Below are 23,477 nucleotides of genomic sequence, written 5' to 3'. Positions count from 1 at the left end.
TTACTTCTGCAGGTAGCTAATTTCTTCATTGTTCTGTTTTACTATAGTTAGCTTCAAAGAGAGAGAGATAACAGTACCATATTCTTGAATTTATTTCCAAATTCTGGCAATCCATTATGTTTAGACCCTATATCTCTTTGCAATCTTCACGTATATATTCAATAATTAAAAATGTAATAACAATTCAGTTTTTAGCCTATGTCTTTTTTATAGACTTCTGATTATATCAAGGTTGAAAGTTATTATAAAATTTTCCTGATATTACAATGTATGTTTTGGAGTCAGGAAAACCTGGGTTTGAATTCTGGTTCTGAAGCATTCATTTGTAATTTCAGTGATATGTTTTCCCTTCATCTGTGAAATAGAGATATTCACATTTACCTTATGAGGTTAGGATTTTATACATATACATACACACACACAGTGGTCACAGTATCTGTCACATGTAAACCCTGAAGCAAACACTAAAAGATTATGAAGCAAAGATTTATAGCTAAAAAGCCAAGAAGGAATCAAGATGGAATCATATAAAAATACTGTATTAGTCCAAAAGACGGCAAAAAAAGAGAGGAAAGGGGGGAAAAATGAGACAGAAAACAAATATCAAGATGGTAGGTTTAAATCCAGTAATATCAATAATCACATTAAATATCAATGTTTAAATACCTAAAATGCAGGTTGAAAGATTAGACAAGGAAGCAAGACCCAAATATATCATGTTTGCAAGAAACTCACTTTAAATACGAAGACACAGACAGGGTAAAAGTAAAAGGGTGAGAAATAGAAATATGTACTATGCAAACGCTATTCAAAAAAAAGCTGGGGTGACTATATACATATCAGACGATGTAGATTTCAGAGCAAGGAATAAAATTAGTCTGTCTCCTTCTCCAGACCCTCAGTCCTCCAGATCATTCCTGTGAGGCAACACATTACCCACTCTTCTGTATCTTTCCAGAATGAGTTTATGAATATATAAGCATATATCACTTTTATTTTTCACCCAAGGGAGCATACTATATTCACTATTGTGTACTTTGTTTTTCCAAATATATCTAGGGCATTATCTTGTACTGTTATATATAGATCTATCCCATTCTTTTTATCAACTGCATAGTAAAGAATAAAGTTTATTTTTAAACTTTATTGGGGTATAATTGCTTTACAATGTTGTGTTAGTTTCTGCTGAATCACAAAGTGAATCAGTTATGCATATACATATATCCCAATATCCCCTCCCTCTTGCGTCTCCCTCCCACCAAGAATAAAGTATTCTTTTTTTAAGGTCTCCATCAAAAAAAACCAGGGTGTCCAAATTCTAGCTAATGTGGCTAGGTGAAGCCCCCCTAAAATAAGATTGGAATGTAACTAATTTAAAGAATGCTGGACACCTGCATCTCCAGCACGTTCAAAAGTAAGGTCAATATCTTAACATGTCACACTCCTACACCATTACACCAACTCACACTTCTACCGATTTATTGTTTTTTGAAGACATAAGCTTCCACCAACTTAGTCTCCAAGGTAATTCTTAACTTCTCCTTCTCCCTTATCCTTCTCCAAACTGTCATCAAGTCTTATAGATTACACTCTCAAGATGTCCCAGTAAGTTGGAGATAGATAATGAAATTCTTTTTGAAGTTCATTGCTACTGATTCAATGTACTGCCAATAAGACTAATATGTGCATCCAATTTCAGTCTCCATTGCCAGACGTTTTGTCTGTAAACTTGCATCGTAGAAGAAACTTAGAGTTATTTAGTGACAAATTGATATTTCTAATATTCCATATTCAAAAACTTTCTTTCCAGATTCCTTCTTTATAATTTTATACATTGTTCTTATTTATGAAAATGTTTCTGGTCTGGTGGAATATATAGTGTTGTATAACTATAATGGGGATTTGTGGATCATCTTTCTTTTGACAAGTGCCAAGTACTTTAATAAGTTCTGTTTCATATGTCCTAATAATATCCCCTTGAAATAGGAAGAAAATATTGTCTTTTCACTTTATTAACGAAAGAACAGAAACATAGATATATCAGGTAATTAGTGTTTGCCTACCAAGTGTGCTAGTGACAGAGCTGGGACTAGAACCCAGGTTTCCTCACGTTCAAGCGTTCAGATCATAAGTTTCAGAATCATAAAACTGTCACCTCTGCATTTTTGCAAAAGTAATAGCATATACTCTCACACATTCTGAATTTCTAGAGCTTAATAATAATCCATTAAAAAATATCTTCCTTCTAATCTCATTGGAAAAGAACATTTCTCAAGAAATGTAGAGAATACGTATTCAACCACTGATTCTCTTCATCAAGAACTTTGTTGTAAAATGAGCTTAAAATGTGATGACATCAGGCTCAATGTTACACCTATTTTCATTCTTCTAAATTATTGTCCAAACATATAAATGCCCTAGACTCTAAATCAATCATTTGAAACTGGTCGACTACAGCTTTGAAAATATTGGGCGCATCATAAACATCGTGCCCATCTCTCACTTCTCTTTCATCATGGAACATATATAGTCTGTACTCATTCATAGAAATATCTCATGGCTCTGGTAAAAGCTTATGAATAAACTTCTCTGTCCAGCTGTGTATTTCTGAGTAATTAGATGAATTAAATAATCCAGCAAACAAAATTCTAAACAGTGACTCAATGGCAACAGGAATAGTTGAATAAACGTGTTTGTTTAAATGGGAAACCTATATTTCTCTGAAGTAGAGCAATTTGCAAGAAAAACTGAAAAAAACAGTCTATAAAAAGAGAATTTAAACTTGGAAAATTTTCATTGCAATTATAGTAGTATGTTAGAATTTGATTGAACAACATTTTAATTATGGTCATTTTCTCTTTGAGCTTTCATTTCATAGATTTCTGTACATTGGCTTTGCTTTGTGTAGAACTCAATAGATTGAATTTTTATTGTGTTTAGCAATGTGTATTTTGGATTATGTGTGTACATAATTCTAATATTGTTTTTCATTTCTCATCTCTGTATCTGAGCATGTGCACATCCTTGGAGAATAAGTGATATCTGAGAACTATTTGGCTGTGAGGAAGGAGAGCATATAGTTGACATGATTTAATTTATCTACAGTAAAAAACATGACAGAAATGAAATAGGTAGGATTTTTAAGCAAGCAAAATATACTATGTAAGCATTAATGTAATGAAAATAATGGGAGATTTTGATGATAAATAATAAGCAATGAATACTTTAAATTATTCATCACACAATTGGTATTATAATTCTAGAAATTAAAAAAATTCTGTATCTCCTTACCAATTTTAATTTTCCACATTTAATTTTTGTTTGTACGTATATACAAACATAATTTTAAAATAATTGTTATTTTGAGGGGATGTAATTTTGTGTTCTGACTTGGGAAAATGAATACTTTTTATAGATAAGAAATTCTTTGAAAAAGTGCAGTGGATATTAATTTCATTTGATATTTTAAAATATTGAAAATAAAAATAATGAGGAAGAATCGTTCTCTAAAATATCCTCCAATTTTTTTAAAATAAAAGGTAGGGCTTCCCTGGTGGCGCAGTGGTTGAGAGTCCGCCTGTCGATGCAGGGGCCACGGGTTCATGCCCTGGCCCGGGAAGATCCCACATGCCGCAGAGCTGCTGGGCCCGTGAGCCATGGCCGCTGAGCCTGCGCGTCCGGAGCCTGTGCTCCGCAACGGGAGAGGCCACAACAGTGAGAGGCCCGTGTATGGCAAAAAAATATATAAATAAATAAATAAAAGGTAGAGATATAAATCAATAAAGAACAAATAATTAACCTACCTGATTTGTTTACAGGATTTTCTTTGTTTTTCTTCATCACTGACTCCTTTTTCTCTCTCAGGCAAAAGGAAATTTATACACCCTTAATTCTGCTTTCTTTCGAAATGTACAATAATTGTTGTCCAATCAGTTGAAATATTCTAATGCTATTAGTGCAGAACACTGATGTGTGGATGGCTGGGAACATTTTGCCCATATCAGTCCTAGTTAAAAACTCAACATTAACTTTGTATCTTATGGAAAACACTTTTGCTTCCTAAGACTTATGAAGACTTTTCAATCATCAATGGATGATTTCCCATCCATTGGCAAGATCCCATCTGGTAAATGTAGTAGCTTTTATTACTGTTCACCAAATATTCTGTTTTTCTTCCCTTGCTGAGAGACCATTAATCTCTGCCCAAAGATCATGTGGTTTGTTTTGACCAATTAAATGAGCAGAGGTGACAGAAGTCGCTTCTGGCAAGAACTTTTAAGAACCAGTACATGGTTCACTGGTTCTCTTTTTCTTCTGCCAAGGGATTGGTAATCAGACTGCTCATTGCTCTACTAGCTTAAGTCCTAAAACAAAGCCCCTGGCAGTCTTGGGATGGATACTTAGAATGATTAAGAAGTAAACATTTGTTGTTGCAAACCACTGAGATTTTAGAGGTCACTGAAATTCGAAGTCCACCAAGTTATCTCAGGGAGGAGATAATCCTGCCAATTTGCATGAGCAGCAAACTCTAAAGAGGCAAAGGAAGAAAATGGTGTCATTGGATCTTTTTAGATACTGGAGTGATGGAAGAGGGGTCAGTCACTCAATAGGAGCCATAGTGATAGAGGAATCCGGTCATTACCATAATAGTGCACCAAGAAAGAGAAATCACTGACCTCTTTTTGCATCTGCTTTGCCATCTCCTACCAGTGCCTTCCACTGGCTGAATTTCACAGGAAGAGGATAAGGAAGCATGTGGATACAGTTCACAGAGATCAGCCCTTTGGGGTTGGCAGAGAAGGCAGAGTAGGATGAAGGGTTGGTCTTGGAAGGGCAAACAGAAGAACCTATGCACCTCCTTATTGCTATATTCCCAATTCCTGTTTGTTTGCCTAGTGCATAGGGAATACTTAAAGATATTTAATGGATGAAAGAATGAAGAACATAGACATTAAAAGCAAAGTAATTAATATGGATGCTAATATCAGGCTGCATTTCCTGGCTTTTTTAGGAAATTAGTTTACTTCAATAAGTTGTCTTGTCACTGAATATTGTCATGAGAGGGTTTTAGCTATTGATATAAAATACTTTTAAACCAAATTTTGAACTCCTATGAAGAATACTAAAAAGTAAAGTAACTGGGGAAGGAATTGTGAAAGAGATCGTATTGGTATGCAAAATTGAGGTGACTCAATTTGAACAAGTTTATTGAGTAGATAATTAAGTGAAGAAGGTGAGTCAGAAAATGTAATTCATGACATGCAGTTACACACAATTACTCAAATTATCACTGGTATTGATATTTGGTGGAGTGTCAGCTGGGGCAAGGCATTAGGAGATCATGTGGTTGTGGCATTTGATCACTATGGCAACAATGATCATTAAGAGACTGTGGGATGGGCTGATTATCTCTGTGTTGTAAAGTTTATAAAAAAGAAAACAATAAGCTTAGTGCTTGAACTCAAACCAAAGACATGAAGAGAATATCAGAAAGCTTCTATGGAAGCTTTAAGCAAGATTTCCTAACCTAGAATCCACATTAAGAATTCATGTTTCTTATCTAAGGTAGGGACACTTGTTGGGAAGAAGTGAAAACTGTTATTTGAAATAGGGACATTTGGGCAGGCATAGATGAGGCTGAGAACTTAGAAACTCAAATTCCTTTGAAGCTGCCTTGACAATGGAAGATGCTTTCTCCCACTGTCTAATGAAACCAGTCTTTCCTTCCAGAAGAACTTTTCAATAACTTCGCTTGGGGCAGTTGCCTCTCAAGGGGGTACCTGTTCTCCTCAAGACACTCCTGCCCCATTCACCATGCCTTATTGCCTCCAGGACCATAATGAGAACAAAATCCCAACATAACCATGAGACCCAGCATAATCCTGAGAGAAAATTGCAAGGTCTGCTCTGGGAGATCATCTTGCCAATTTATATAAACAAGAATCTGGCAAGCAAGAATTAGATTGAATGCTAAAGAGATTAGGTCAAGGTGAATGAATTGTAAGATTTAATTGGCCAGTGATTCTCAAAATGTGGTCATTGGACCAGCCAGCATCAGCATCACCTGAGAACTTGTAGGAATGCAGATTTCCTAGACTCCATCCTAGACCTAATGAATCAGAAATTCTAGGGCATGGGGCCTGGAAATCTGTTTTAACAAATCATCTAGGTGATCTGGTACATGTTAAAATTTGAGAACCATTGGAATATGCTAAATGTATGTATGTGGCCTCTACTAGAATATGAGATTTTAGTATTTTAGGTAGAAAAATTGGGAGTGAGTCAAACAGTTGGCTGGTAAATGAAAGCGTGGACTCAACAGTTTCCTGTAGTTAATGAGTTTAAGATTACAGAATTACCTTGACATAATGTAGAAAAGGAAGCTTGTTGGCTTAGAGAAATAAGAATGTTAGAACAGATTTAAAATGTGCCACACCCTCTCACCTTCCTTACTCCAGAACATCCTGGAGGACACCTCCTTCATTCAAAACGTACTAAAATGCAATGGAAGGAAGAGAGCACCCTTGAAAACCTCTGTGCTGGCATCCCTAACAGCTGAGGATGGACATGAGAATGTTGCCATGAAAATGAACTCCCTGAGTAGCAAGGCCAAGTGGCTGCTCTTAACTGTCAGAATCAAGGTGGGCACAATTATCCCAATATCCTGATTAATAATAATACCTTATTATTAATAATAATATATTTTATTATTATTAATAATATCTTATTAGACACAGTTTACAGAGTGGTAATCAGAGTGTTTTGACCAACATGGACATGTGCCAGTGACTAATTGATCACAAGGTCACTGGCAATTAAATATATGGGCAATCTTATAAGGTGTTTCTTGACTTATATAAAATAAAAACCAATTTAAGTTGTCAGTGAGAATTAGCCTCATACCCAGTTCCCAATTCACAGATCTGAAGTCCTTTAATTAAGGAGCAGGCCAGGTCCCTTTGAGGAAGAATGTAGCCTGAAATATGGCCACAAATGGCATCCATGGCTTTTCCAGATTAACCTATGGTCATTTACCAGGATGATTTTTACTGGGGAAAGGAAATCCCCAGTCCTTCTGGGGGTTTTTAGATAGTGAATTTGAGATAATGCTAGTCCTTAGGAGACAAAACACTATTATGGCCCAGTGGTCAGAGTATGGACTTAACGGAGGTCAAGTGATAAATGAAGTCTTGACTTCATTTAATCTGACAATGGATTCAGTAAGTCCCCAGACCCATCCTGTAGTTATTTCCACAGTTTCTGAATATATTAAAAAATAGACTTTTTTTTATCAGCTGAGGCATCAACTTAGAAACAACAACTGGTGAGTTTAGGTTGCTATGCTATAGAATGTAGTCTATGCCTTAAACTAAGATTAGATATATAGTGCCCTTTTAGCCAGAATGCAGAGATGCCAGAATCAAAGAATGGAGGTGGGAGTTACCTGTCTTAGTATCTCATATTTCAATTAAGTATTCAGAAGATTTAGAAATCCTAATTTCCAAGGTAGAACAATTTCTGCCAGGAAACATAGTCATTGTTCCATTAAATTAAGAGCTGAGTCAATCTTTTGGCTATTTTGGGGCTTCTCATGCTGAAGAACCAACAGGAAGATCTTACTCTATTGGCTAAGGTAATTGCTATGTGGAAATTGGGTTACTGTGATACAGTAGAGGCAAGAAAAATACGTGTGGAACTCGGAGGTTTCACTGAGGAACTTCTTACTGTTCCATAAGAATGGTCCGTGGGAAACTGTGAAATCTCAATAAAGTCAGCACCACTAAGAATTTTGAATTGTGGAAATAAAGGTTTAGGCTATCCTTCCAGGTAAATAACCCCAATCAGAAAAATACATGGAAGAAGTGATGGATATAATTTTAGGTCTCATGACCAGCTACAATAGCAGATATTATAGTGGCTGTATCTTATGTTAATTTCATTTCCCCCCCCCCCTTTTTCTGCTACTGAATATAAAAAGTTCCAATGGGAGGTTAATTATAATTTAAGTTTCAGGAAGGGGCATGAATGAACTGAAATCACTCCATATTTATGGAATAGCTGATGTCACTTTTGTGTGAGGGGTAAGAGATTTTTCATGGGATGGAGAGGCAAAAATTAATGCTATGAGGCAAAAATTGTAAACTAAGCTGTTTATGCGCTGTCCCGCCCCCCTTCCCATCTATTATGGCATAACAAATTACTTTCCAAACCTAGCATCTTTTTGTTGTTGTTGTTGTTGGTTTTTTTGCGGTACGTGGGCCTCTCGCTGTTGTGGCCTCTCCCGTTGCGGAGCACAGGCTCCGGACGCGCAGGCTCAGCAGCCATGGCTCACGGGCCTAGCCGCTCCGCGACATGTGGGATCTTCCCGGACCGGGGCATGAACCTGTGTCTCCTGCATCGGCAGGTGGACTCTCAACCACTGCGCCACCAGGGAAGCCCTCAAACCTAGCATCTTAAAAGAATAATATTTTATTATCCCATAATTTCTGTGGGTCAGAAATCCAGACATAGCTTAGCTAGATACTCTGACTCAGGTTCTCTCGGAGGGCTGAAGCCCATCTAAAGACTTGTCTTGTAAAGAATCTACTTCCGAGCTCACTCACGTGGCTATTGGCAGGATTCTGTTCCTCAGGGTTGTTGGACTGAGGGCCTCAGTTCCTTGTTGGGCTGGAGACTTTTCTCATTTTTTTGCCATGTGGGACTCTCTATAGGGCAGCTCATAAGATGGCAGCTGGCTTCCCATAGAGTAAGGAAGTGAGAAAGCAAGGAATGGTGTCTAATATGGAAGCCCATGATGGAAGCCAGGATGGAGTCATATCATGGAAGTGACTTTTCAACACTTTTATCATATTCTATTCATCAGAAGTATACGACTTTTCCAGCCTCACTTCAGGGGGAGGATATGCAAGGGAATGAATACCAGGAGGCAATGATCATTGGGAGCCACTTGGAGGCTGCTTCTCATACCCTCAATTCATTCTCTGCCCGATTCTGCCCTGATATGGATCTCAGTTGGACTGCATCACTCAGGCTCATACCCTCTGGCTTTCTGTTGGGTTTTACCAATGGCAAGTCCAGGCAGAAGAATAAAAGATGAAAGAGAAATAGAAATATAGTAGAAATATTTCTTTTGCTGCTTTTTTTCTGCTTTCATGCTGTGTTTCTGGCAGTAGCTGTGCTCTTCTGCCTCATAATTCTGCTCGCCTAGCTCCAGACTTCACTAGGTGCTGGTAACACCATTTCCTCCTCTTCCCTCTTCAGGCTTAGGAATGATTTAGGCTTTCCACAATTGCCAGTCCCTGAATACCTCAACATCTCCTGCTGATTCTTTAATTCTTCACACACATCTACAAATGTTTCTTGCATTAAATTCTTTGGTTTCCCTAATAGCACCTTGAATAGTACACATTTCTTAAGGGAAGAGATTATGTATTATTATTTCTTTAGTCCTAATGCCTAACATGCAAAGCATTTAATCAGTGTTGGATGATTAAGTGGATGGGTGGGTGGGTAGATGGGTGAACCTAGTTTGAGTAATACGAAAGAAAGGAAAGATAAAATATTATAAATTATACGAAAATTCTTCACTGACACAGAGACATTAGGCCTCTATGTTTTGTCTGAGACGAAACAGAGAAAAGAATTAAATCTCTAGTGAAAAATGGCAATTTTAAAGAAATAATTTTCTTTTGATGGAGAAGGGAAAAAAGAAACTTATTTAAATCAAGCCAACAAGTCCACAGTAGTGTAAGAGGAGATTTTTCAGAGGGTTACCCAGTTTATGGAAGCAAAATGCATACTGAATTGGCTTAATATTAAATAGCCATAACCAAAGGGTGTGGTTATTTTTATACCATTTCTAAACAATTAACTTTGTTCCAGCTATGTGTGTCATGAAAAAACTTTTGTTAGTGATGTTTAAATTTATGTTAATGATCAAGGGAAATTAAGCTGATGTTTGAAAGTATTTGAGTTTTAGGCATAAAATGCTCCACATAAGATAAACCATACTGTGTTCTAAATATTAATGTACAATTAGTAAAGAACTCTGACCCTTTGAAGAAAGACAACTAAAAGTATTTACTGTTAGATAACTTCATTCTGCAAGATGTAATATCGTAGAAATATGACATTTTCACAATTTACTTTGTCAGGGCAAGGTACCATATTCTCTGAGATTTTGGCTTCTATCATTTTGCCACTATAGTAAGAAATGGCCTTAGTGTTCTGGGTTAGAATTGCCCTGTCAGTATAAGGCAAATTCTAAGGACCATCTGTTTTCTCTCTGTAAAGTGTGTTATAGCAGCCTTGCAAATAATTTTCAAAAATTGACTTGTTCATTGTTTTCCCTACCTGCCCTCACCTCAGGAGAAATATATTTGAACAGTAAATTCATAGTCTTTGTTACTTCTGAAGCCCCCATGGTTACTTGCAATGGACAAGTGAATAAGGGAATATTTGCAAGACTGGTATAGAGACTGTGAGGAAGAGTAGAGTTTATAGGTAGAATCCATTCGACTCAAAAGCATTTTATTAGTGAGAAATTTATTTTTTAATGTATTTTTATACAGCCCAACTACCTAGCTAATTTATGTTTGAAAAAAATCTCTAGGCGTACCTTTTCTTGTCTTAATTGGCAGTTTTATTGGCATAGCGTTGACAACAGTCCTCATTAATACAACATTCATCGCACTTAAAGAAACCTAAGATGGTGTGCTGCAGGGGGTAAAAATATCTCAAACAACTCTGCACCTTCTTCCCAACATTTGCAATCAGTATAATCAAAGAGTTGAGAGAAATTAATAAAGTGACAGAAACCAATCATGTTCAAAAAGGAACTCTAACACTAAAAGCCTCAACTTCTTAATTATATACTCTCTTCCATTTCAAGCACACACATGCACAGACCTACATATATCTTAATATCAGCATATTCAAAAATATACTCACTTTTTCAGGCTTGAACTACCTTACAGATCCCCAGAGAGGTGCAAGGTCTAGGAAATTGTTCAGTTAATAGAGAACCAAGAATTCTTTTAACTAAAAATATTTGTAATCAGCCTCCCAAGTGGTTAATAAAACATGTGACTGAATGTGAAGCAGGCCAAAGAAAAAAGTGACAAATCCATTTATTTCTTAAAAATCAAAACATTATATTGAGAAATCTGTTACTCACTCACCTGCCAAGTTCTAAGATTAGAAATCTTTGTTTTCACTGCAACAGTTGATGCTACTGCAAACTGCTAAGTCACTTGAGGAACCTGCTCCCTGTTCTATTTCAGATGTTTCTTCTTCAATAACTTTTTAATTAAAAAGCTTTACAGAGAACCCTAAACTTAGAGTCATAAGAGCAATGCTTTTAGATTCCCCCCTCTCTTATGTGTGTATATATGTCTATAATTCTCCAGATTTATTAAAATAAGTGCTGTCCTACAGGCCGAAATAAAGCTACAAATACAACATCTGTCTCATTTCTCTAATTATCTCATGGATATCTACCAGTGTATTAATTAACTTCTAAATTCCATGACTCTGTCGACCATACAGTTCCTTCTCTCAGTATCATCTGCTCTCAGTATTGTTCCTAGTTTTAAAAATTAAATCAACCTTTTTCTATAGGTTTCATTTGAGTATGACTTGACCAATCACTATAGAGCTATTTAGTCCACCATTTTATTAAGACACTACGTCTTCATGCATAATAGTATCATGGTATATTTATTCCTTTGTTTGTAATAGAGAGAAATGTAATAAACCACTAATAGTATCATGGGTTAAGAGATACTAAAAGGCCAGAGTCTACTGTAAACCATTCTTCTTACTACATGGTGTGTTGTATGAAACTCTCACCATTAGTGTCACTGTTTTTAGTTAAGTTGAATAGGTCACGACAATTATATAATCTAGTAATGTTACAAGGAAGTACTCTAATATCATAACAATAACAGGCTCGATGTAACTTGAAACCTATCTAAACAAAATAAAACCCATAATCCTTGCCAGTGGGTTTGGGACCAAACTTAACTTTTCACTGAGTCTTCAGATTCTACAACTTTTCCACGATTTAAGATGGATTCTTCAAAACTCCAGAAAAAAATAAAAAAAAAGAATCTTCTTTTTCCCCACACACTATTACATAGCTAAGGTTTAGAGAAAGCTCCAAAAGTTGAGGAATGTGTGTAAAAGATCTTGAACGACAGAGCTGTTTTTGTTCACTCTCCCTCCTTTGCTACAAAGAAAAACAAGAACATGGGTGACCTATAAGGATAAGGGAAACAGATTTCCATCTGTAAGCCTATAAGGGGCCATTGAAAACAAGGGTATGAAAAGAAGTTTTAAAAGTTATAAGGAACACATTCAGAGAAGAGTTTCAAATGAAAACAAGCAATTAATGAGGTGGGTAACAACAGGAATTGAGCATATGCCAAGGCCTGCCCCCTATCTCATGCCTCTTTGGCGAGAGAAATTGCTTTTTTTCCCTTTACTATGTAACCCTATCCTGAACTTTATGACCTTTAGAAGAAAGAAAGATACTCAGGAAATAAAATTAGGATTATCATTGCTGGTAGCAAAATGAGAGACTAGTGGGTTTATTGTTTAGAAACCATTCTAAGAAAGAATACCAAAGCAAGGAAATTAACGTTTGTCTGAAAATGATACAAAGAGCACATTGTGGCTGCAAGTCTATAAACTGCATAGTGTTCTAGAATAACTACATGGGCGATATGAAATTATAGTTTAAGGAGTTTGCTTATATATGCAGATACTTAATCTGGATAATTTAAAGAAGTAGTTGTGACCTTGGGCAAATTTGATAATCTCTTTGTGTGCCTCAGTTTCCCCATCCTTAAAATAGAAATAACAAAGAACCCATCTCATAATTTGTTACTACTAACCTATATAATATATTTAAAACATTTAGAGCTGTGCCTGACACAAAGTAAGCACTCAGTAAATATTACTACTCTGCCATTAAAAGCATAGACTTTTGTTAAAATATCTGAAAAAATACTTCAGTTCTCCAGTATACCTTAAAAAGAGGTTTTGTATGAATGCCTGTAATAGGCTGAATAATATCCCCCAAAGAGATCCAGGTAAATCCTAATTTCTGGAACCTGTGAATGTTACTTTATGTGGCAAAAGCATCTTTGCTGATATGATTACATTAAGGATCTTGAGGTAGTGAGACTTTTCTGAATTATCTGGGTGGGCTTTAAATGTAACCACAAGTGTCCTTATAAAAGAGAGGCAGAGGGAGACCTGTATACAGAAGAAGGCCATGTGATGCCTATAGCAAAATGGTTACTTTGCTGTCTTCGAAGATAGAAGAAGGAGCCACAAGCCAAGGAATGTAAGGAATGCATCTTTGAAGCAGGAAAAGGCAAGGAAACAGATTCCCCCCTAGAGTCTCCAGAGGGAGCAAGTCCCTCCTGACATCCTGATTTTAGCCCAGTGAAACTGATTTTAGACATCTGTACTCTAGAACTGTAAAAGAATAAATTTCCATTAAGTCAGTAAGTTTGGGGTAATTTGTTACATCAGCAACAGGAAACTAATGTAATGTCACACATGTTAATTAATTAAATTAGCCATGCGCTATGGCGTGAAATGGTTATGGGAAAGTATTATTATCTGGTTTACATAGTCAAAATAGGGATCTGTTTGCTTAAATTTTACAAACTGATAAGGTTTCTCCACCATCCCAGTGCCCAAAACTGATTTACTGCTCCACTCTCAGGCAGTGAGTGGAGACTTGAATTTAGACAGAGCTATGGGCATTTAGTGGGAGACCCTTTTAGCTTTCTTTCTATGCTTAATTTACCACTTCAGACATGCACACTTTAATTTGCTAATCTGAGGTAAGATGATACTACTTTTTAGGTAGCTGTCTTAAATACAAGCATAGAGACCTGCCACATTTTACAAAGCAAAAAGTGGATGGATCAGGCAGGGAAACTCTTGGTGTTGTGGAAAAGTACTGGCTTTGGAGCCAGGGAAATCCAAGTTTGAATCCTAGATCTACTATAAACTTTGAGACCTTTATCCTCTTTGGATTACAGTTTCCTCCGGCATAAAATAAGAATTTTTTTAAAGGGCCATTTGTGATAAAAATGGTCTCATTTTATTTATAACCACGTGCTCCAAGTCCACATTGTCTTTAGAATCAGGAATTCCAATACTTTTTCCAGAGGCTCCCCTCATCGAATGTTTCTGAGAATTCATCCACTCACTGCCTGAGAATGGAGCAGCAGATCAGATGGTGCCTCTAGCTGGATTTCAACACTGCTGGCCCCTTATAAAATGTTGGTATCTACTGGTCCCAGAGGCCCTGGTGCTACCTCCACTGCCTGCAGTACTTCTGAGGCAGGCTGCAACATGCTCTGGTGCCCTCTGAGCATATCTACACTGGGTCTTCAAGAAAAAAAAAATGGCAAGAATGGATTCTTGAGGTGAATGGCCAGGCAGAAGGTGAAAGATGTCCTTCCTTCCATGTTACACTTAGTCAGGGTGTGTTCCATAGCAGATAGCTGGCCACAAAGAGGCATCCTGAAGATTTTATGTTTTTAAGCTCATTTGATTCTCCCACACTATTATTTTCCCCTGGGCATTATCGCCAGTACTGAATTTGATGAATCCAGAAGGATAGTGCCAAGTAAAATTTAGATAAACCCACAGTTGACAAATCCAAGTATTAATTGGGAGATGTCAGCTCTATTTAGAAGAGCTTCTTAATGTCTTGTAGATTATATCAAGAAAGAACTGTGACCTTCTAAGAACTATCCAACAGTGTCACTAAGATACAGCACTTGGCCTAGATCAGAAATGTAATCTCAATGCTCCTCTCAGCATAAAATAGAATTCACCAAATTTGCAGACGTTTTCCTTAGAACCTACCACACTGGAGATTCTTTAGAAATTATGCCATCCTTATGAGCCCAGAAGCTACAAACCAGTAAACGGTCTTAGAAAACTTTTGGTTACAAGAAAACAATGGTTTATCTTGACCTCTGACAAAATTTGCACATGACTTATTCACTGAGTCAAGCATCTCACTGTGGACCAGCCAGATCATTCATTTGATGGTAAATGATTGTCCATCTAAACCTGTTAATTAAAATATACAGCATTAGATTTTTTTTTTCCATTAGAGAACATCTCTATTGCCTACTGGTTGGTCAAATAGAAACAATACCCCAGTTCTTAAATTTTGGAGATGACACACTCCTTCCCATGACAGTGAATGTATGCAAAGCCCACAAAATGTGGTGTATAAGAAATATCAAGAGGCTTTTGTGGTGTGTGGACCCCAGGTTAAAAACTAGTGAGACACAAAGAATTTCAAATATGAAGCAAGATTTTCAGACATTTGTGTGACAACACAGAGCTTAGGGCATCAAATAGGATTTTTGTTGATAACATAACACTGAGTTGATAATAATTAGTTGTTTTGTGTGTCTTTAATGCATTTGGGTGGGAGAATTGGACAAAATAAGTATATTTGATTTGGTGTTGCAAATAGATTTTTACTAAAATTTTCTGTTTATATAGGATAGCATATTAGTTGTCTAGGGCTGTCTTCTCACTGTTATGGAGGCTGGAAGTCCAAGATCAAGGTGCCTGCAGGGTTGGTTTCTTCTGATGTCTCTCTTTGGTTTGCAGATAGCTGCCTTTTTGCAGCCTCTTCTTATGATTGTCCCTCTGTGGGTTTACACTCCTAGTGTCTTTTCATACGTCCAAATTTTTTCTTCTTAGGACACTAGTCAGATTGGATTAGGATCCACCATGTGACCTCATTTAATCTTTATGACTTCTTTAAAGGCCCTATTTCCCATACAGTCACATTCCTAGGTATGGGGGGTGGGGGGATGGGGGAGGTAGGGCTTCGGCATATGAATTTAGGGGGAGACATAGTTCAGGCTGTAACACATAGTATATGAATTTACTTGCCTTTATTTGCCCCTAAAAGTGTTATTTCAAATTCCAAATTTTCATACTTGAATTATCCTTCAGAAACATTACATTGTATAGAAATTGCACCTCATTTTCTTATGTTAACCTGATGTCAATAAAACTGGCAATGGTTAATTTGTGGCCCAAAGAAAACAACCACAGACAAAAGGCTTTATAAAGAGAAAATAGTAATAACTGTAGTTTGAAGAGCTTTTCTTGGTCTTAAATGTCATCATGGAATAAGTAATGTAAATAATTAATATGTAGTTTTGAAAAGATTTATAATATTTGTTTAATTGTCATGTTTGCTTTTAATGTAGAAGAATTGGTGTACAAGTTATTCTTGGCAACGGAAAGACTATACAAATTATATTTTAATTCTCACCACACTACTGAGTTTGTTATGTTACAAACATATCAATAATATATTTGCAAATCTGCCAGCTGAGGTTGGAAATTGCAAGGGAGAAAGTATTGGTGGGTTTATATTACAATAGGCTAAAAGAGCAAACATTAGACATTTATTTAGAAATAGTACACTTATTGTTAACTTTCACTGTTAAACTAAACTTCCCAAATAAAATATCTTATATTGGTGTGCATGCAGAAATGACAAAAGGTGAATACAAAGAGGTAAAAATTATACAGCTGAAGCATGGACACAAATCCAAAGCAAATGAAATTAATATTGTATATTAAAATGGTAAATATTTAGGCAATAAATCTTACAATATCAAGGTTATCAGTAGGTCAACTTCCACATTTGTGAAAAAGGCATCAAAGAGAACAGTCTACTTAGTCCTTCTCCCTTACCAAAAGTCTTTTTTACAAAGAGGAAATCAGTCCTTCTCCCTTACCAAAAATCTTTTTTACAAAGAGGAAATATTTTGTGAGAATTGGATCTTTTTTTTTCATTTTCCAATGAGCAATCAGTTTTAAGTAATATTAAAGGCATTTGAACCCAGAAAATATGCAAAATATAAACAAAATTTTAACCCTATTGCATGGTGCATCAGATGAAGAACAGAAATAATTGCTGTCAGTTTGTGCTTTTTTGACCAATAATTCTCTGTATTTCCTACAAGTAACTTGAGTGATGCAAATGACCTTATTTTTACAGCATGCTTTTATTAAATAGTTTATTATTTTGGCAGACTAATAAAGATTTTGGTATTTGCTTTTATTTGCAATAATATTACCACCACATAAAAAAGGATTTTATGTTCTTTTTGAGGAACAAGGAGGATAAAAGTGGTGATGGATAGCGCAACTGAGGCATCAGCAATGAGCTGGAAATGAGACACATAAATATGAAAGCAGAGCTAAGAAAATAGAACTGCACCCTTGGCCTTTCTTAAAAGAACATGCACACTTCATGGTTCATTCACACTGTTACAGAAACTCCTTTTGTTTCCAGTGAATCAGGGAATACATGTGAAGTCTGAAACACTATTCTTACTCATAGCTGACTGACTTCTTCTATTTAATTAGACTCATTCCGGGGAAATATTTCCAAGCTTTCTGAGGATGTTTAGATTTGAGGAAAATAAATAATCAATTGACTAAAAAGTTGGTGGCTGGAGGGACGGAAGGGGAATCAAAACAGATTTACTATTTTTATCATTAATTAGCACAGTGCACAGAAATGAAAGCATTCCACACTGTAGCATCTTAGATTCAATAGAGAAATTGTGTAGTATTTAAGCATATTCGATGTAGGTGGCTAGGCAATCGAATGTGTCATTAAGGACAAATAATATTATATATATATATATATAAACATTGGGTAGCCCACATTAGATGGAGGCTTTGGGAATTATAGCATTATATCTTGCCAGTGATGGTATGCGTTTATTCAAAAATTATAATTGTTTTTGTGTTGCATGTTTTCTGACAATGTCAGTATGTAAATTTTACATGTCACATATTATATATTTATTGTCACCAGAGTATGTTTAGTATTAATTTTATCTTTTTCCGTTAATAACATGTTTCCTTGTAGCAGCATTTAATTGTTACCATGAATGAAAGCAGATTGTGATGAAGAAATGAAGGGAAGGTAAATCTTTTATTCAGGGCTAGAACCTGAATTGGCAGCTCTTAGCTCAGTAATATTCAAACGTGGAACTATTTTTCTTTGCACATGAAAGTGCAGCCAATAGATGAAAGTAGGAAGAAGTAATATGTTGTGAGCTGAGAAATCCACTGCTTTCATTATTGACATAATTCTTCAGATCTTACAGAGGGAGAGAGCTCTACCATTTGGACTCTTGCTGCAAAGACTTACAATAGACATGATTCTGACAAGAGGTTGGTGGTAGCTGAACAGACTTAACAATTAATGGTATGCCAAGGCTGAGTTCAGAGAATTGCTTTACCCAATGCCAATCATTCATTCCTGGCAGTAGCACTTCACATCTTTCCTGGGATGCCGTCCAACCACAGTGGCATCTAAAATATATCGAGCAGTGTTACAGTTGGAGGTGAAATTGAAACTTGCGCCAAACAGAAGTGACAAATTCACATGGCTGAGTGTTGCCTAGCAATCAGGTCCAAGGGGGATGTGGCAATTCTGCGTTTACCCATAGGGGTGTGCAAAGGGGGAAAGAAGTATTTACATTAGAGCTTAGGTGGTCTGATGAGTAGAGCCAGGTGTATGAGAGACTTCATTTCACTTCCAGAGTGTTAGGAGGTAGGAATTGAAGTGGCTTAGGGAAAGGAGGGCAGCAGCTGAAGTTGGTAGGATAAGCAGCTTTCAAGTCGCAGGTTCTCAGCAATTAACCTGGGGGAGGGGGAGAGCAGCAAGATGCCAAGATGCCAGACTTGCTTCAGAAATTCATGGCAATTAGCCATCCTGCTGCCTTTTGACTGCAGGCCTCTGATGCACCTCTGTTCAGCTGACACTTGGCAGCTGGGTGGCCCCAGGGTAAAGCGAGCAAATGGTGGCCTTCTCGTCCCAGAAATCCACCTGGGAGCAAACCTCCCGCTGGGCAGCCAGACTCGAGAGGTTAGTGGAAGGAATGGAACACTGAAACTGCAATTCTAACCTTGTGCCCTCATTTACTGCTTCTTTTGAGGGTTTCCCATTCCACCTATTTTTTATTGGTCTTTTCTTTACCTTGGAGAATGCTACTCAAACTCCCCCTACCCTATACTCTATAGTACAAAGTGACTGTCAGAATCAACGATCAACCTACGAAACAGCAAGTGGATACATCAAAATACCAACTCTGGGGAAAGAGACACAGGGCTTGCCCTATAAAATTTTCTCAGGTCACAACCTGAGAAATTTTGTGCAAATAATTTTGTCTTGGGTTTTCCACCCCTCCTTATTTGGAAGAAGAATAAAACTGGAAATTTGTAGTGTAGATTTAACTGTTTAGTGGAGGAACTCATGGAGGTATTACAGCCACCACACCGTAGATGGTTTTCTTCTTTGCCTACTTTTTTGTTGTTCTCTTTCTTTTGAACTGTTAGGACCTCATTAACCTGATGAGTCTAGACTTCACGGCCCTGTGTGAGAGAAGAGCCCAATCTAGACTGAGATGGTGGACATTGTCATTCCCCCGTGTGGTGCTCACTAATCCATAGACTTACTCTTAATGAATCTCAGGCCTGAGTGAGTGCCCATTCCCAATGTTGCAAAGCTTCAATACTATGTCTAGGGTGTTTGGCTAAATTTGTAAGTAATCTGTTGTTTTCTCAAGGAGACTACAACTTCTAAGGGCAGGAACTTCTAAGTAGGGTCAGATAAGATAAAAAGGTGAAAATGTAAAGTGCTATGTAATTGTAAGGTATTTTTGTTATTTCTATTATGTGTGGTATGCTGCTCATTTCACAACAGATGTTTAATAAATGCTGGTGGATCAATGGACAGACTAGATTCATGGATGAATTGATAATGACTGACGAATGTATAAAACCACACATACATTTAAGAGATTCAATAGATCATAAAGCTGGCTAATAATAATAACAACAACTAAATTTAGGGACTGCTCATTTTATGTCAGCCTAAATTCTTTACATTAATTAACTCATTTAATTCTCACAACAACAATATGAGGTAGATATTATGATTCTCATTTAAAATGAGAGGGTTGTTGCACAGAAAGGTTAATCAGTTTTCCCAAATTGTTAGTAAGTGAGGAGAACTTCTTTCTAATTGGACTTCAGAAGTAACCTCCATTAATGGTATTAATTACCTATATATATTAAACTTTGGATCTATTCTATTTAATTTCTTTAAGCATGAAAAGCTAAAGCAGAATGCAGTCAGTACACTCTTGTGGTAGGCAGAATAGGACACTTCAAAAATTACCATATCCGGGCTTCCCTGGTGGCGCAGTGGTTGAGAGTCCCCCTGCCAATGCAGGGGACACGGGTTCGTGCCCCGGTCCGGGAAGATCCCACATGCCACGGAGCAGCTGGGCCCGTGAGCCATGGCCGCTGAGCCTGCGCGTCCGGAGCCTGTGCTCCGCAACGGGAGAGGCCACAACAGTGAGAGGCCTGCGTACCACAAAAAAAAAAAAAAAAAAATTTACCATATCCAAATCCCTGGGTCCCCTGAATATATTAAGTTACATGGCAAAAGGGAATTAAGGTTGCAGATGGGATTATGGTTGCCTATCAGATGACCTGGATCTAGGGAGAGGCTATCCTCAATTAATCAGGTGGGTCCTATGTAATCACAAGAAAATACAGAAATATGAAGAGAGAGGCAGAAGAGTCAGTGTCAGAGGAATGCACTGAGGGAAAGACTTGACCACCATTATTATCTTTGAAGATGGAAGGGGACCATGATCCAAGGAATGCATACAGTCTCTAGAAGAGGGAAAAGGCAAGAAAATGGACTTTCCTCTGGGCCCTGCCCATACCTTGATTTTAACACAGTGAGACCCATTCTAGACTTCTGACCTCCAAAACTGTAGGGTAATAAATTCATGTTGTTTGAAGTCATTAGGTTCGTGGTAATTTGTTACAGCAGAAACAGGAGACTAATACAGCTTTCAAATTCCAAGATTACAGAATGAATTTTGATTTCTCACTAATCCAATGCTGGAGTTTATTGACGTAACTTCAAGAGTCAAAAATTGGAAGTCTCGGCCTGATTTAGATTCATTATTAGTCTTATTTTCATTAGAACTATGTACGAGGAAAATCTCTCGACATAATCTATAATTTCTGAACACTTTCTCTAAAACAAGCAATGTCTATTTTTATTCCATTTTAAGTATATTATGATCGTTAAAATTATAGACATAGGCACCCAAAATTACCTGGAAAAGAGAGACACCAAGTTCCATGGTCTACGATTTAACCTTTTCTGCCCTGTTACTTCACTTTCCTTGCTCTTTGTCTCTCCTCTTCTTTCCCATCTTCCTTCACCTGTCCTTTGTTTAACTCTCAAAACAATGATCTCCTCAAACCTGATACTTCTCTGGCTAAAGATCCATTAAGAATGCATCCCTTTTTTAAAGCCTCAGTATCCTAACATTTCTATTTCTCTTCTTTTCCCCTTTAGTAATAGTAGTATTAATAATGATAATAGATGGAATCCATTAGGCACTTCCTATGTGCTAATATTGTGATAAATGCTGTACATACATTGTATCATTTAATCCTCATAAAAAATAAGAGGTAAGTACTCTTATTATTTCTGTCTTTCAGATAAGAAAACGGAGGCATAAAGAGGGTTAGAAACTTGCCCTAATTCCGTTAGCTCAAAAGTGGAAGAGCTGGGATTCAAATCCAGAGAAGTGTCCACTTCAGGTGAGTGATCTTAACCTCACATTCTGCTGCCTTCTGGTTTAGTTTCTCCCTGGAAGCAGCTACTAAACTGCCTCCTATGCAAAAAGTACCTGAATTATGCATAGTGCTTAAGATAACAAAAGATAAAAGTGTTAAGTGCTCTGTCCTGAGGAGAGCCCTAGGTGGTTAAGAAATAAGCAGAGTAAAAATGGGGTAAGTTAGAAATCCAGGCAGGTGTTGTGCACGCAAAAGCCAGAGTTATCCACAATGGAAAGTAGACCCTGAGAATATCAATGCAGGGCCCTTGGCTTATTTAGTTTCATATTTTGAGCACTTAGCACCAAGCTCAGTGTACAGTGAGTGTTCCACCAGTGATTTTAAACTTGGGTTTGCTGGACCACCAGGGATGTGATGATAATATTGGAGAATCCATGTATTTTACAGTCAGTATTCTAAAATGTCAAAGAAAGTGATCCATTTACAATGATAAGACTGCACAGACTGTTTAAAGAGATGAGTTTCTCGGCTGTTGGCTAGGATTCTACCAGTTCAGTAAGATTATATCCTGGTTACTTCATGATGACCGGAAGCTTTGATTAACAGATATGTATGTGTAATAAAACAGGAAACCAAATATTGCTTAAAATAAATTTTGTTTGCTAAACAAAATATATCAAAACATAAGGACTGTGGAGTCTAATGAATTAAAAAGCTTTACTTAATGGTGAAAAATTTGAGAACCGTAATGTGTACTCAAATATTAATTAAAAGTTGAGTGAATAGGTTCAAATTTTGTGTCTCCAAATATCCCCAGTTATAATCTAGTGCTTCTATTAACAGATTAATGAACTACTTCTTGTAGTCATCATACTTTAGTGCTAATTGGCTTATCAGCTGAACTTCTGGGACAGGTGACATGTAGCTGAGATCTGGGCACAGAAGGAATGTGAGTTTTAATCAGAGGGAAGACAAATTTTCTGGAAAGGGCTACATAATTTTATCTAGTAGGAAGTATTAAGGGGCTAATTTCTTTTGGGCTGGGGGGTGTAGGTGTAGAAGAGAGTAACACAAAAGAGGAGAAAAAGTATGGAAAGAAGAGATAATACAGCCAGAGACAAACATTATCTATTACACAATTTGCCTACTCCTGGTGCTTTCAACCAAAACAGAAGCAATTAATAAATAATTTCTGGGCCTCTACATTAAAGTACTGTGCCATTCAAAATATGATTCAAGAAAACAAACAAACAAAATATGATTCTTTTTTTTTTTTTAAAGAGACATTTATTCCTTTTCCAAGGGTTACAGTAAAACCAGGTGGAAGAGAATGGTTTTAGCAGTTAGGAAAAAAAATTACAAATCTGGGGTTTGGCCATTAAAAGTTATTTACAACAATGGGAGGGGAAAAAAACAACAAGAAGTTGTTTCACATTACATACCTCTCCCCCACCCCAAAGCTTAATACTTGCTTACCAACTCAAAAAAGAGACACAGTTGATTCACAAGCTGGAGGTTTGAACTCTAGTAAGACATTTATAAAAACCTAAATGGGGGCAGTGTCCTCCCTAGCCCAGGGGCCACTAGGCACAGCACAAGAGACTAAAAACTCAACAGGGGAAGGCTGGACACTCAGGGTTTGGGAGTGTAGGCACCCCCAGATCTGGCTCAGGGATTTGGGGAGTAAACAAAACCTACTTGGAAAAGAATTGGGGAAGAAAACCAGCAATTGCCTTCTGCACAGGTGGGGACAGGGAAGGAGGAAGGGACAGGGGCAG

At 37.0% G+C, this 23,477-nt stretch overlaps 1 protein-coding gene across 4 annotated transcripts in view; it reads left to right on the top strand.

Moving 5' to 3' along the window:
- The window catches only part of LOC115845916 (uncharacterized), a 602,167-nt gene that overhangs the window by 17,914 nt on the left and 560,776 nt on the right, over positions 1–23,477 (top strand). For all 4 annotated transcript variants that reach the window (XM_060294491.1, XM_060294490.1, XM_060294489.1 and 1 more), the window contains exon 3: positions 21,622–21,723. The gene's annotated coding sequence lies outside the window, so the exon portion shown is untranslated. The remainder of the gene's footprint in view (positions 1–21,621; positions 21,724–23,477) is intronic.

Source organism: Globicephala melas, chromosome 2 (assembly GCF_963455315.2).
Source record: "Globicephala melas chromosome 2, mGloMel1.2, whole genome shotgun sequence".
Classification (NCBI taxonomy): Eukaryota; Metazoa; Chordata; class Mammalia; order Artiodactyla; family Delphinidae; genus Globicephala; species Globicephala melas.
Note: the sequence above shows the minus strand (reverse complement) of the source record. Positions and strands in the feature narration are given on the sequence as shown.